Source organism: Salmo salar, chromosome 08, assembly GCF_965601325.2.
Source record: "Salmo salar chromosome 08, fSalSal1, whole genome shotgun sequence".
NCBI lineage: Eukaryota > Metazoa > Chordata > Actinopteri > Salmoniformes > Salmonidae > Salmo > Salmo salar.
The window spans coordinates 2,234,891-2,244,414 of NC_138298.1; the positions used below are offsets into that span (position 1 = coordinate 2,234,891).

General features: G+C 42.6%; 23 non-coding genes across 23 annotated transcripts; all 23 read left to right on the top strand.

The window, feature by feature from the left end:
• The first annotated feature begins 77 nt into the window (after positions 1-77).
• Positions 78-196, top strand: LOC145855195 (5S ribosomal RNA). Its single transcript, XR_014376082.1, has one exon. It is a non-coding gene; the product is annotated as a 5S ribosomal RNA (ribosomal RNA).
• Positions 197-605: 409 nt separating this feature from the next.
• On the top strand, positions 606-724 carry LOC145881939 (5S ribosomal RNA). Its single transcript, XR_014393507.1, has one exon. It is a non-coding gene; the product is annotated as a 5S ribosomal RNA (ribosomal RNA).
• A 139-nt stretch (positions 725-863) lies between these two features.
• On the top strand, positions 864-982 carry LOC145855196 (5S ribosomal RNA). The gene has a single exon (XR_014376083.1). It is a non-coding gene; the product is annotated as a 5S ribosomal RNA (ribosomal RNA).
• Positions 983-1,391: 409 nt separating this feature from the next.
• LOC145857704 (5S ribosomal RNA) lies at positions 1,392-1,510 on the top strand. Its single transcript, XR_014378605.1, has one exon. It is a non-coding gene; the product is annotated as a 5S ribosomal RNA (ribosomal RNA).
• A 139-nt stretch (positions 1,511-1,649) lies between these two features.
• LOC145855197 (5S ribosomal RNA) lies at positions 1,650-1,768 on the top strand. The gene has a single exon (XR_014376084.1). It is a non-coding gene; the product is annotated as a 5S ribosomal RNA (ribosomal RNA).
• Positions 1,769-2,177: 409 nt separating this feature from the next.
• On the top strand, positions 2,178-2,296 carry LOC145855198 (5S ribosomal RNA). The gene has a single exon (XR_014376085.1). It is a non-coding gene; the product is annotated as a 5S ribosomal RNA (ribosomal RNA).
• Positions 2,297-2,435: 139 nt separating this feature from the next.
• On the top strand, positions 2,436-2,554 carry LOC145855199 (5S ribosomal RNA). The gene has a single exon (XR_014376086.1). It is a non-coding gene; the product is annotated as a 5S ribosomal RNA (ribosomal RNA).
• Positions 2,555-2,963: 409 nt separating this feature from the next.
• On the top strand, positions 2,964-3,082 carry LOC145855201 (5S ribosomal RNA). The gene has a single exon (XR_014376088.1). It is a non-coding gene; the product is annotated as a 5S ribosomal RNA (ribosomal RNA).
• A 409-nt stretch (positions 3,083-3,491) lies between these two features.
• Positions 3,492-3,610, top strand: LOC145855202 (5S ribosomal RNA). Its single transcript, XR_014376089.1, has one exon. It is a non-coding gene; the product is annotated as a 5S ribosomal RNA (ribosomal RNA).
• Positions 3,611-4,019: 409 nt separating this feature from the next.
• Positions 4,020-4,138, top strand: LOC145857715 (5S ribosomal RNA). Its single transcript, XR_014378616.1, has one exon. It is a non-coding gene; the product is annotated as a 5S ribosomal RNA (ribosomal RNA).
• A 139-nt stretch (positions 4,139-4,277) lies between these two features.
• On the top strand, positions 4,278-4,396 carry LOC145855203 (5S ribosomal RNA). Its single transcript, XR_014376090.1, has one exon. It is a non-coding gene; the product is annotated as a 5S ribosomal RNA (ribosomal RNA).
• A 409-nt stretch (positions 4,397-4,805) lies between these two features.
• LOC145882868 (5S ribosomal RNA) lies at positions 4,806-4,924 on the top strand. Its single transcript, XR_014394438.1, has one exon. It is a non-coding gene; the product is annotated as a 5S ribosomal RNA (ribosomal RNA).
• A 139-nt stretch (positions 4,925-5,063) lies between these two features.
• LOC145855204 (5S ribosomal RNA) lies at positions 5,064-5,182 on the top strand. The gene has a single exon (XR_014376091.1). It is a non-coding gene; the product is annotated as a 5S ribosomal RNA (ribosomal RNA).
• A 409-nt stretch (positions 5,183-5,591) lies between these two features.
• On the top strand, positions 5,592-5,710 carry LOC145855205 (5S ribosomal RNA). Its single transcript, XR_014376092.1, has one exon. It is a non-coding gene; the product is annotated as a 5S ribosomal RNA (ribosomal RNA).
• A 409-nt stretch (positions 5,711-6,119) lies between these two features.
• On the top strand, positions 6,120-6,238 carry LOC145882869 (5S ribosomal RNA). The gene has a single exon (XR_014394439.1). It is a non-coding gene; the product is annotated as a 5S ribosomal RNA (ribosomal RNA).
• Positions 6,239-6,377: 139 nt separating this feature from the next.
• On the top strand, positions 6,378-6,496 carry LOC145855206 (5S ribosomal RNA). The gene has a single exon (XR_014376093.1). It is a non-coding gene; the product is annotated as a 5S ribosomal RNA (ribosomal RNA).
• A 409-nt stretch (positions 6,497-6,905) lies between these two features.
• Positions 6,906-7,024, top strand: LOC145855207 (5S ribosomal RNA). Its single transcript, XR_014376094.1, has one exon. It is a non-coding gene; the product is annotated as a 5S ribosomal RNA (ribosomal RNA).
• Positions 7,025-7,163: 139 nt separating this feature from the next.
• Positions 7,164-7,282, top strand: LOC145855208 (5S ribosomal RNA). Its single transcript, XR_014376095.1, has one exon. It is a non-coding gene; the product is annotated as a 5S ribosomal RNA (ribosomal RNA).
• A 409-nt stretch (positions 7,283-7,691) lies between these two features.
• On the top strand, positions 7,692-7,810 carry LOC145855209 (5S ribosomal RNA). Its single transcript, XR_014376096.1, has one exon. It is a non-coding gene; the product is annotated as a 5S ribosomal RNA (ribosomal RNA).
• A 409-nt stretch (positions 7,811-8,219) lies between these two features.
• LOC145882870 (5S ribosomal RNA) lies at positions 8,220-8,338 on the top strand. Its single transcript, XR_014394440.1, has one exon. It is a non-coding gene; the product is annotated as a 5S ribosomal RNA (ribosomal RNA).
• A 139-nt stretch (positions 8,339-8,477) lies between these two features.
• On the top strand, positions 8,478-8,596 carry LOC145855210 (5S ribosomal RNA). The gene has a single exon (XR_014376097.1). It is a non-coding gene; the product is annotated as a 5S ribosomal RNA (ribosomal RNA).
• A 409-nt stretch (positions 8,597-9,005) lies between these two features.
• LOC145855212 (5S ribosomal RNA) lies at positions 9,006-9,124 on the top strand. The gene has a single exon (XR_014376099.1). It is a non-coding gene; the product is annotated as a 5S ribosomal RNA (ribosomal RNA).
• Positions 9,125-9,263: 139 nt separating this feature from the next.
• On the top strand, positions 9,264-9,382 carry LOC145855213 (5S ribosomal RNA). Its single transcript, XR_014376100.1, has one exon. It is a non-coding gene; the product is annotated as a 5S ribosomal RNA (ribosomal RNA).
• Positions 9,383-9,524: the final 142 nt, after the last annotated feature.

Here is a 9,524-nt window from a genome sequence, read left to right on the forward strand (position 1 = left end):
TTAATGATGAATTGACTAAATGTCTGTTTTATCAGACTCACTTTGACTATATATGTTGTAGCAAGAGATTGTTTCTCGCTTACGGCCATACCAGCCTGGGTACGCCCGATCTCGTCTGATCTCGGAAGCTAAGCAGGGTCGGGCCTGGTTAGTACTTGGATGGGAGACCGCCTGGGAATACCAGGTGCTGTAAGCATTTTGTCCACGAGGGTGTGCCCCTGCACTATTTCATCAGCAACACTGCCTTGTAGTAAGCATTTAATGATGAATTGACTAAATGCAGCTTCCTGCCTTTTTAATAGGATCAAATTTCCTTGTGTTTTCAATTAGCATCTGCCTTGTATTTATAAGACAAACAAGAATATTGTTGCTGAATGCAGCTTGTGTGTGCTTTGTGCTCCTTTGCCCTGTTCAAATGATGAAAGGAAATAAAGTTTGTATTTTATCCAACTACCTGTGCTAAAAAGTGATGGGAACAGTGTTTGTAATTTCTTCTACTTTTTCAGTGACACAAAGTTCAAGCTGCTTATCTAATTGGTGAAAATGCAATGTCTGTTTATCACACTCACTTTGACTATATATGTTGTAGCAAGAGATTGTTTCTCGCTTACGGCCATACCAGCCTGGGTATGCCCGATCTCGTCTGATCTCGGAAGCTAAGCAGGGTAGGGCCTGGTTAGTACTTGGATGGGAGACCGCCTGGGAATACCAGGTGCTGTAAGCATTTTGTCCACGAGGGTGTGCTCTTGCACTATTTCATCAGCAACACTGCCTTGTATTAAGCATTTAATGATGAATTGACTAAATGTCTGTTTTATCAGACTCACTTTGACTATATATGTTGTAGCAAGAGATTGTTTCTCGCTTACGGCCATACCAGCCTGGGTACGCCCGATCTCGTCTGATCTCGGAAGCTAAGCAGGGTCGGGCCTGGTTAGTACTTGGATGGGAGACCGCCTGGGAATACCAGGTGCTGTAAGCATTTTGTCCACGAGGGTGTGCCCCTGCACTATTTCATCAGCAACACTGCCTTGTAGTAAGCATTTAATGATGAATTGACTAAATGCAGCTTCCTGCCTTTTTAATAGGATCAAATTTCCTTGTGTTTTCAATTAGCATCTGCCTTGTATTTATAAGACAAACAAGAATATTGTTGCTGAATGCAGCTTGTGTGTGCTTTGTGCTCCTTTGCCCTGTTCAAATGATGAAAGGAAATAAAGTTTGTATTTTATCCAACTACCTGTGCTAAAAAGTGATGGGAACAGTGTTTGTAATTTCTTCTACTTTTTCAGTGACACAAAGTTCAAGCTGCTTATCTAATTGGTGAAAATGCAATGTCTGTTTATCACACTCACTTTGACTATATATGTTGTAGCAAGAGATTGTTTCTCGCTTACGGCCATACCAGCCTGGGTACGCCCGATCTCGTCTGATCTCGGAAGCTAAGCAGGGTAGGGCCTGGTTAGTACTTGGATGGGAGACCGCCTGGGAATACCAGGTGCTGTAAGCATTTTGTCCACGAGGGTGTGCTCTTGCACTATTTCATCAGCAACACTGCCTTGTATTAAGCATTTAATGATGAATTGACTAAATGTCTGTTTTATCAGACTCACTTTGACTATATATGTTGTAGCAAGAGATTGTTTCTCGCTTACGGCCATACCAGCCTGGGTACGCCCGATCTCGTCTGATCTCGGAAGCTAAGCAGGGTCGGGCCTGGTTAGTACTTGGATGGGAGACCGCCTGGGAATACCAGGTGCTGTAAGCATTTTGTCCACGAGGGTGTGCCCCTGCACTATTTCATCAGCAACACTGCCTTGTAGTAAGCATTTAATGATGAATTGACTAAATGCAGCTTCCTGCCTTTTTAATAGGATCAAATTTCCTTGTGTTTTCAATTAGCATCTGCCTTGTATTTATAAGACAAACAAGAATATTGTTGCTGAATGCAGCTTGTGTGTGCTTTGTGCTCCTTTGCCCTGTTCAAATGATGAAAGGAAATAAAGTTTGTATTTTATCCAACTACCTGTGCTAAAAAGTGATGGGAACAGTGTTTGTAATTTCTTCTACTTTTTCAGTGACACAAAGTTCAAGCTGCTTATCTAATTGGTGAAAATGCAATGTCTGTTTATCACACTCACTTTGACTATATATGTTGTAGCAAGAGATTGTTTCTCGCTTACGGCCATACCAGCCTGGGTACGCCCGATCTCGTCTGATCTCGGAAGCTAAGCAGGGTCGGGCCTGGTTAGTACTTGGATGGGAGACCGCCTGGGAATACCAGGTGCTGTAAGCATTTTGTCCACGAGGGTGTGCTCTTGCACTATTTCATCAGCAACACTGCCTTGTATTAAGCATTTAATGATGAATTGACTAAATGTCTGTTTTATCAGACTCACTTTGACTATATATGTTGTAGCAAGAGATTGTTTCTCGCTTACGGCCATACCAGCCTGGGTACGCCCGATCTCGTCTGATCTCGGAAGCTAAGCAGGGTCGGGCCTGGTTAGTACTTGGATGGGAGACCGCCTGGGAATACCAGGTGCTGTAAGCATTTTGTCCACGAGGGTGTGCCCCTGCACTATTTCATCAGCAACACTGCCTTGTAGTAAGCATTTAATGATGAATTGACTAAATGCAGCTTCCTGCCTTTTTAATAGGATCAAATTTCCTTGTGTTTTCAATTAGCATCTGCCTTGTATTTATAAGACAAACAAGAATATTGTTGCTGAATGCAGCTTGTGTGTGCTTTGTGCTCCTTTGCCCTGTTCAAATGATGAAAGGAAATAAAGTTTGTATTTTATCCAACTACCTGTGCTAAAAAGTGATGGGAACAGTGTTTGTAATTTCTTCTACTTTTTCAGTGACACAAAGTTCAAGCTGCTTATCTAATTGGTGAAAATGCAATGTCTGTTTATCACACTCACTTTGACTATATATGTTGTAGCAAGAGATTGTTTCTCGCTTACGGCCATACCAGCCTGGGTACGCCCGATCTCGTCTGATCTCGGAAGCTAAGCAGGGTCGGGCCTGGTTAGTACTTGGATGGGAGACCGCCTGGGAATACCAGGTGCTGTAAGCATTTTGTCCACGAGGGTGTGCCCCTGCACTATTTCATCAGCAACACTGCCTTGTAGTAAGCATTTAATGATGAATTGACTAAATGCAGCTTCCTGCCTTTTTAATAGGATCAAATTTCCTTGTGTTTTCAATTAGCATCTGCCTTGTATTTATAAGACAAACAAGAATATTGTTGCTGAATGCAGCTTGTGTGTGCTTTGTGCTCCTTTGCCCTGTTCAAATGATGAAAGGAAATAAAGTTTGTATTTTATCCAACTACCTGTGCTAAAAAGTGATGGGAACAGTGTTTGTAATTTCTTCTACTTTTTCAGTGACACAAAGTTCAAGCTGCTTATCTAATTGGTGAAAATGCAATGTCTGTTTATCACACTCACTTTGACTATATATGTTGTAGCAAGAGATTGTTTCTCGCTTACGGCCATACCAGCCTGGGTACGCCCGATCTCGTCTGATCTCGGAAGCTAAGCAGGGTCGGGCCTGGTTAGTACTTGGATGGGAGACCGCCTGGGAATACCAGGTGCTGTAAGCATTTTGTCCACGAGGGTGTGCCCCTGCACTATTTCATCAGCAACACTGCCTTGTAGTAAGCATTTAATGATGAATTGACTAAATGCAGCTTCCTGCCTTTTTAATAGGATCAAATTTCCTTGTGTTTTCAATTAGCATCTGCCTTGTATTTATAAGACAAACAAGAATATTGTTGCTGAATGCAGCTTGTGTGTGCTTTGTGCTCCTTTGCCCTGTTCAAATGATGAAAGGAAATAAAGTTTGTATTTTATCCAACTACCTGTGCTAAAAAGTGATGGGAACAGTGTTTGTAATTTCTTCTACTTTTTCAGTGACACAAAGTTCAAGCTGCTTATCTAATTGGTGAAAATGCAATGTCTGTTTATCACACTCACTTTGACTATATATGTTGTAGCAAGAGATTGTTTCTCGCTTACGGCCATACCAGCCTGGGTACGCCCGATCTCGTCTGATCTCGGAAGCTAAGCAGGGTAGGGCCTGGTTAGTACTTGGATGGGAGACCGCCTGGGAATACCAGGTGCTGTAAGCATTTTGTCCACGAGGGTGTGCTCTTGCACTATTTCATCAGCAACACTGCCTTGTATTAAGCATTTAATGATGAATTGACTAAATGTCTGTTTTATCAGACTCACTTTGACTATATATGTTGTAGCAAGAGATTGTTTCTCGCTTACGGCCATACCAGCCTGGGTACGCCCGATCTCGTCTGATCTCGGAAGCTAAGCAGGGTCGGGCCTGGTTAGTACTTGGATGGGAGACCGCCTGGGAATACCAGGTGCTGTAAGCATTTTGTCCACGAGGGTGTGCCCCTGCACTATTTCATCAGCAACACTGCCTTGTAGTAAGCATTTAATGATGAATTGACTAAATGCAGCTTCCTGCCTTTTTAATAGGATCAAATTTCCTTGTGTTTTCAATTAGCATCTGCCTTGTATTTATAAGACAAACAAGAATATTGTTGCTGAATGCAGCTTGTGTGTGCTTTGTGCTCCTTTGCCCTGTTCAAATGATGAAAGGAAATAAAGTTTGTATTTTATCCAACTACCTGTGCTAAAAAGTGATGGGAACAGTGTTTGTAATTTCTTCTACTTTTTCAGTGACACAAAGTTCAAGCTGCTTATCTAATTGGTGAAAATGCAATGTCTGTTTATCACACTCACTTTGACTATATATGTTGTAGCAAGAGATTGTTCCTCGCTTACGGCCATACCAGCCTGGGTACGCCTGATCTCGTCTGATCTCGGAAGCTAAGCAGGGTCGGGCCTGGTTAGTACTTGGATGGGAGACCGCCTGGGAATACCAGGTGCTGTAAGCATTTTGTCCACGAGGGTGTGCTCTTGCACTATTTCATCAGCAACACTGCCTTGTATTAAGCATTTAATGATGAATTGACTAAATGTCTGTTTTATCAGACTCACTTTGACTATATATGTTGTAGCAAGAGATTGTTTCTCGCTTACGGCCATACCAGCCTGGGTACGCCCGATCTCGTCTGATCTCGGAAGCTAAGCAGGGTCGGGCCTGGTTAGTACTTGGATGGGAGACCGCCTGGGAATACCAGGTGCTGTAAGCATTTTGTCCACGAGGGTGTGCCCCTGCACTATTTCATCAGCAACACTGCCTTGTAGTAAGCATTTAATGATGAATTGACTAAATGCAGCTTCCTGCCTTTTTAATAGGATCAAATTTCCTTGTGTTTTCAATTAGCATCTGCCTTGTATTTATAAGACAAACAAGAATATTGTTGCTGAATGCAGCTTGTGTGTGCTTTGTGCTCCTTTGCCCTGTTCAAATGATGAAAGGAAATAAAGTTTGTATTTTATCCAACTACCTGTGCTAAAAAGTGATGGGAACAGTGTTTGTAATTTCTTCTACTTTTTCAGTGACACAAAGTTCAAGCTGCTTATCTAATTGGTGAAAATGCAATGTCTGTTTATCACACTCACTTTGACTATATATGTTGTAGCAAGAGATTGTTTCTCGCTTACGGCCATACCAGCCTGGGTACGCCCGATCTCGTCTGATCTCGGAAGCTAAGCAGGGTCGGGCCTGGTTAGTACTTGGATGGGAGACCGCCTGGGAATACCAGGTGCTGTAAGCATTTTGTCCACGAGGGTGTGCCCCTGCACTATTTCATCAGCAACACTGCCTTGTAGTAAGCATTTAATGATGAATTGACTAAATGCAGCTTCCTGCCTTTTTAATAGGATCAAATTTCCTTGTGTTTTCAATTAGCATCTGCCTTGTATTCATAAGACAAACAAGAATATTGTTGCTGAATGCAGCTTGTGTGTGCTTTGTGCTCCTTTGCCCTGTTCAAATGATGAAAGGAAATAAAGTTTGTATTTTATCCAACTACCTGTGCTAAAAAGTGATGGGAACAGTGTTTGTAATTTCTTCTACTTTTTCAGTGACACAAAGTTCAAGCTGCTTATCTAATTGGTGAAAATGCAATGTCTGTTTATCACACTCACTTTGACTATATATGTTGTAGCAAGAGATTGTTTCTCGCTTACGGCCATACCAGCCTGGGTACGCCTGATCTCGTCTGATCTCGGAAGCTAAGCAGGGTCGGGCCTGGTTAGTACTTGGATGGGAGACCGCCTGGGAATACCAGGTGCTGTAAGCATTTTGTCCACGAGGGTGTGCTCTTGCACTATTTCATCAGCAACACTGCCTTGTATTAAGCATTTAATGATGAATTGACTAAATGTCTGTTTTATCAGACTCACTTTGACTATATATGTTGTAGCAAGAGATTGTTTCTCGCTTACGGCCATACCAGCCTGGGTACGCCCGATCTCGTCTGATCTCGGAAGCTAAGCAGGGTCGGGCCTGGTTAGTACTTGGATGGGAGACCGCCTGGGAATACCAGGTGCTGTAAGCATTTTGTCCACGAGGGTGTGCCCCTGCACTATTTCATCAGCAACACTGCCTTGTAGTAAGCATTTAATGATGAATTGACTAAATGCAGCTTCCTGCCTTTTTAATAGGATCAAATTTCCTTGTGTTTTCAATTAGCATCTGCCTTGTATTTATAAGACAAACAAGAATATTGTTGCTGAATGCAGCTTGTGTGTGCTTTGTGCTCCTTTGCCCTGTTCAAATGATGAAAGGAAATAAAGTTTGTATTTTATCCAACTACCTGTGCTAAAAAGTGATGGGAACAGTGTTTGTAATTTCTTCTACTTTTTCAGTGACACAAAGTTCAAGCTGCTTATCTAATTGGTGAAAATGCAATGTCTGTTTATCACACTCACTTTGACTATATATGTTGTAGCAAGAGATTGTTTCTCGCTTACGGCCATACCAGCCTGGGTACGCCCGATCTCGTCTGATCTCGGAAGCTAAGCAGGGTCGGGCCTGGTTAGTACTTGGATGGGAGACCGCCTGGGAATACCAGGTGCTGTAAGCATTTTGTCCACGAGGGTGTGCTCTTGCACTATTTCATCAGCAACACTGCCTTGTATTAAGCATTTAATGATGAATTGACTAAATGTCTGTTTTATCAGACTCACTTTGACTATATATGTTGTAGCAAGAGATTGTTTCTCGCTTACGGCCATACCAGCCTGGGTACGCCCGATCTCGTCTGATCTCGGAAGCTAAGCAGGGTCGGGCCTGGTTAGTACTTGGATGGGAGACCGCCTGGGAATACCAGGTGCTGTAAGCATTTTGTCCACGAGGGTGTGCCCCTGCACTATTTCATCAGCAACACTGCCTTGTAGTAAGCATTTAATGATGAATTGACTAAATGCAGCTTCCTGCCTTTTTAATAGGATCAAATTTCCTTGTGTTTTCAATTAGCATCTGCCTTGTATTTATAAGACAAACAAGAATATTGTTGCTGAATGCAGCTTGTGTGTGCTTTGTGCTCCTTTGCCCTGTTCAAATGATGAAAGGAAATAAAGTTTGTATTTTATCCAACTACCTGTGCTAAAAAGTGATGGGAACAGTGTTTGTAATTTCTTCTACTTTTTCAGTGACACAAAGTTCAAGCTGCTTATCTAATTGGTGAAAATGCAATGTCTGTTTATCACACTCACTTTGACTATATATGTTGTAGCAAGAGATTGTTTCTCGCTTACGGCCATACCAGCCTGGGTACGCCCGATCTCGTCTGATCTCGGAAGCTAAGCAGGGTCGGGCCTGGTTAGTACTTGGATGGGAGACCGCCTGGGAATACCAGGTGCTGTAAGCATTTTGTCCACGAGGGTGTGCCCCTGCACTATTTCATCAGCAACACTGCCTTGTAGTAAGCATTTAATGATGAATTGACTAAATGCAGCTTCCTGCCTTTTTAATAGGATCAAATTTCCTTGTGTTTTCAATTAGCATCTGCCTTGTATTCATAAGACAAACAAGAATATTGTTGCTGAATGCAGCTTGTGTGTGCTTTGTGCTCCTTTGCCCTGTTCAAATGATGAAAGGAAATAAAGTTTGTATTTTATCCAACTACCTGTGCTAAAAAGTGATGGGAACAGTGTTTGTAATTTCTTCTACTTTTTCAGTGACACAAAGTTCAAGCTGCTTATCTAATTGGTGAAAATGCAATGTCTGTTTATCACACTCACTTTGACTATATATGTTGTAGCAAGAGATTGTTTCTCGCTTACGGCCATACCAGCCTGGGTACGCCTGATCTCGTCTGATCTCGGAAGCTAAGCAGGGTCGGGCCTGGTTAGTACTTGGATGGGAGACCGCCTGGGAATACCAGGTGCTGTAAGCATTTTGTCCACGAGGGTGTGCTCTTGCACTATTTCATCAGCAACACTGCCTTGTATTAAGCATTTAATGATGAATTGACTAAATGTCTGTTTTATCAGACTCACTTTGACTATATATGTTGTAGCAAGAGATTGTTTCTCGCTTACGGCCATACCAGCCTGGGTACGCCCGATCTCGTCTGATCTCGGAAGCTAAGCAGGGTCGGGCCTGGTTAGTACTTGGATGGGAGACCGCCTGGGAATACCAGGTGCTGTAAGCATTTTGTCCACGAGGGTGTGCCCCTGCACTATTTCATCAGCAACACTGCCTTGTAGTAAGCATTTAATGATGAATTGACTAAATGCAGCTTCCTGCCTTTTTAATAGGATCAAATTTCCTTGTGTTTTCAATTAGCATCTGCCTTGTATTTATAAGACAAACAAGAATATTGTTGCTGAATGCAGCTTGTGTGTGCTTTGTGCTCCTTTGCCCTGTTCAAATGATGAAAGGAAATAAAGTTTGTATTTTATCCAACTACCTGTGCTAAAAAGTGATGGGAACAGTGTTTGTAATTTCTTCTACTTTTTCAGTGACACAAAGTTCAAGCTGCTTATCTAATTGGTGAAAATGCAATGTCTGTTTATCACACTCACTTTGACTATATATGTTGTAGCAAGAGATTGTTTCTCGCTTACGGCCATACCAGCCTGGGTACGCCCGATCTCGTCTGATCTCGGAAGCTAAGCAGGGTCGGGCCTGGTTAGTACTTGGATGGGAGACCGCCTGGGAATACCAGGTGCTGTAAGCATTTTGTCCACGAGGGTGTGCTCTTGCACTATTTCATCAGCAACACTGCCTTGTATTAAGCATTTAATGATGAATTGACTAAATGTCTGTTTTATCAGACTCACTTTGACTATATATGTTGTAGCAAGAGATTGTTTCTCGCTTACGGCCATACCAGCCTGGGTACGCCCGATCTCGTCTGATCTCGGAAGCTAAGCAGGGTCGGGCCTGGTTAGTACTTGGATGGGAGACCGCCTGGGAATACCAGGTGCTGTAAGCATTTTGTCCACGAGGGTGTGCCCCTGCACTATTTCATCAGCAACACTGCCTTGTAGTAAGCATTTAATGATGAATTGACTAAATGCAGCTTCCTGCCTTTTTAATAGGATCAAATTTCCTTGTGTTTTCAATTAGCATCTGCC